Here is a 2,933-nt window from a genome sequence, read left to right as displayed (position 1 = left end):
AGCTGCAAGTATTGGTGGCTGACAGCCACAGCTGAGTCTGTTTCTCCGGATTGCCTACTCCCTGGCCAATCTGCAGGGAAATGGCTGAGCCGTATCTTCTCTGAGGACTGAGCCCCTAAGTAAGCTGACTCAGATCCAGATAGCACTGTGCTTGAGGGCCTCTGCTGCTGTTGCTCAGTGTTCTTTTGCCTCTGACCCTTCTGCCTGCTGCTGTCATTTCAGCACAGAAGGGAGTGCTCCCCAGTAAAGCCCTGGGGGAATTCAGTCTAAGACAAACTCAAATTACTTCACATTCATATTTAAAAAGAGACTCTTGCTGTCCCTCAAAGGAACAAATCAGTTGTTGGGGCATGGTGGCACAAGTCTGTAATGCCAGGCAGATGGATCTCTGTCAGTTCAAAGCCTGCCTGGTCTACTGAGCAAGTTCCAGGCCCATCCAGATATGTATGTATATATATATTATATATATATAATATTTTGACTGAAGACACACACACAAATCAATCGATTGAGAATAAAATAAAATAAAAAAGAACACCATTAGCAAACCATCACACGGTAAAAGCTGGGCCATAGAGCTGATGCCAGGATGCATAATAAAAACTAAGTTTAAAACTTTAACCTGCATCTCCGGGAGGAAAGATCAATCGTCCCTGGACAGAGCTGAAGAAGAAGTTGTTCAAGCGCCGCAGGGTATTAAGCAGGGATCGGCGACGGAAGCGCCGGGTGGTCGGGGCTGTGATAGACGAAGGGCTGACTATGAAGCACCACCTCAAGAAGCGGGTGTCCAGTGCTCGTGCCAACATCACGCTGTCTGGGAAGAAGCGCAGGAAACTCTTGCAGCAGATCCGACTTGCCCAGAAAGAAAAAGCAGCCATGGAAGTGAAAGCCCCCTCCAAGTCAACCAGGACTAGTCAGCCACAGCCCAACAGAAGATAAAAGCTCCCCAGGACGTAACTATGGAGGATCTTGAAGATAAGAGCTGAAGTCCCTACCTCTTCTACCAGAAGATGTTCACTAGCACCTAGAAGGATTTGGAGGAACTTTGGAAAAAATATTAGCATATTTCACTTTCCTAGACACCCCTTCTACAATGGACCCTTGACCTCCCCTGGAGGTGTATATTGGGAAGGGAAAGGACACAGAGAAAAACTGGAGGGCCATCTCTAGCAGTTAACTCCTTTTGTAATAAAGCTTTAGTGCGTTCAAAAAAAAAAAAAAGAAGAAGAAAAAGAAAGAAAGAAAAAAAAAGAAAAGAAAAGAAAAGAAAGAAAGAAAGAAAGAAAAGAAAAAGAAAACTTTAACCTGACAAGTAGGGAACATGTTTATATAAAAACTTGTATGCTCAGAAGAAAGAAAAGAAGAACTAGAAAGCAATGGAATATGCATTACAGGAAAGCAGCATGGGAGGCTATTGGGAGGGGAGGAAGGGTCCAGCCAGAGGAGAGGAGGGAGTATTAAGAACAAAGTATTTGCATGAAAATTCGATAACAGGGACTGGAGGGATAATCAGCAAAGGGTTTTGCTTTGAGAGAACAAAACAACAACAACAACAAAACAAACAAACAAAAGCTCATTTGACACCCAAAACCCTTATTTAAAAAGTTGGGTGGGGCTGGGGAGATGGCTCAGCGGTTAAGAGCATGACTGCTCTTCTGAAGGCCCTGAGTTCAAATCCCAGCAACCGAATGGTGGCTCACAACCATCCGTAATGAGATCTGATGCTCTCTTCTGGTGTGTCTCAAGACAGCTACAGTGTACTTAGATATAATAAATAAATCTTTGCTGGGCATGGTGGCACACACCTTTAATCCCAGAACTTGGGAGGCAGAGGCAGGCGAATCTCTGAGTTCGAGACCAGCCTAGTCTACAGAGTGAGTTCCAGGACAGCCAGGGCTGCACAGAGAAACCCTGTCTCGAAAAACCAAAAAATAAAAAAAAATTAAAAAGTTGGATGTGGTGGTACCCATTTGTAACCTCAGTGCTGGGAGGTAGAGATAAACGGATCTATAGCACTCACTGGCCACCCAGGGGAGCCGGATCAGGAAGCTCCAGCACAAAGCAAGGCCATGTAATTACAAACAAGGTTGATCTCTGGCCTCCATGAGCACAAGCATACATGTATCCACACACGTACCCACATGTAAACATGTGCACACACACATACACACATGCAATGCTATAATAAAACCTACTTCTTTGTATGTTAACTTAAAAATAAGCTTGAAAAGAAAGGAAAAAGCCTGCACACAGATCTTTCTTCAGCCATGTATACATTCCCAGCCAGGCAGGGTGGTAGGTACCTTAAATCCCAGCAGTCAGGAGGGAGAGGCAAGTGGATCTACCTGAATTCAAGAATGAAACACACACACACACACACACACACACACATGACAGTTAATAGTTAATTCTTGACATGGCAGGACTAACCCAAAGGCTGGGCATTCCTAAACCTTCCCCTGCCTGCAAACACTCCCCTCTCCCCACACTTCTAAACCTTCCCATGCTATCTCAGTCCACAGACTAGGTAGAATAAAAGAAGAGAAAAAAAAAAAAAACACCCTCATCACTACAGGCATACTGTCTCCCCCCGACCCCCACCCCGCCTCTGCTCCCTTGAGACCACTAGGTGAACTCCCCCCTGCCCTGCTCTGCCCCACTGCTCTGACGACTGAGTTCTAAAACTATGATCCAAAATTAGTGTTCTCTTCTTCAAGTTGTTTTGCTCTGGTATTTTGGCTGACACCTAAAACACTTAACATCATAGAGAAAGTCTGTGTCCTGGAGAAGGGAGATTGCTACAGCTATGGAATTCAGGGGACACTCTATAAGGATGTAGTATCACATTGTCCACTGAATGGAGAAAAAGCCTATACAAAGGTGCCAGGCAGAGGAAGCAAAGGGAAAGTGTGTAGATCAATTTAATAGAGAGT

General features: G+C 44.8%; 1 pseudogene; it reads left to right on the top strand.

Moving 5' to 3' along the window:
- Window positions 1-621: 621 nt before the first annotated feature.
- LOC110285985 (28S rRNA/ribosome and sororin micro-cofactor pseudogene) lies at window positions 622-1,010 on the top strand (annotated as a pseudogene).
- Window positions 1,011-2,933: the final 1,923 nt, after the last annotated feature.

This window comes from Mus caroli, unplaced genomic scaffold, assembly GCF_978045245.1.
Source record: "Mus caroli unplaced genomic scaffold, Mus_caroli_1 scaffold_20, whole genome shotgun sequence".
NCBI classification, from domain to species: domain Eukaryota; kingdom Metazoa; phylum Chordata; class Mammalia; order Rodentia; family Muridae; genus Mus; species Mus caroli.
This window is presented reverse-complemented; position numbering and strand designations above follow the sequence as displayed.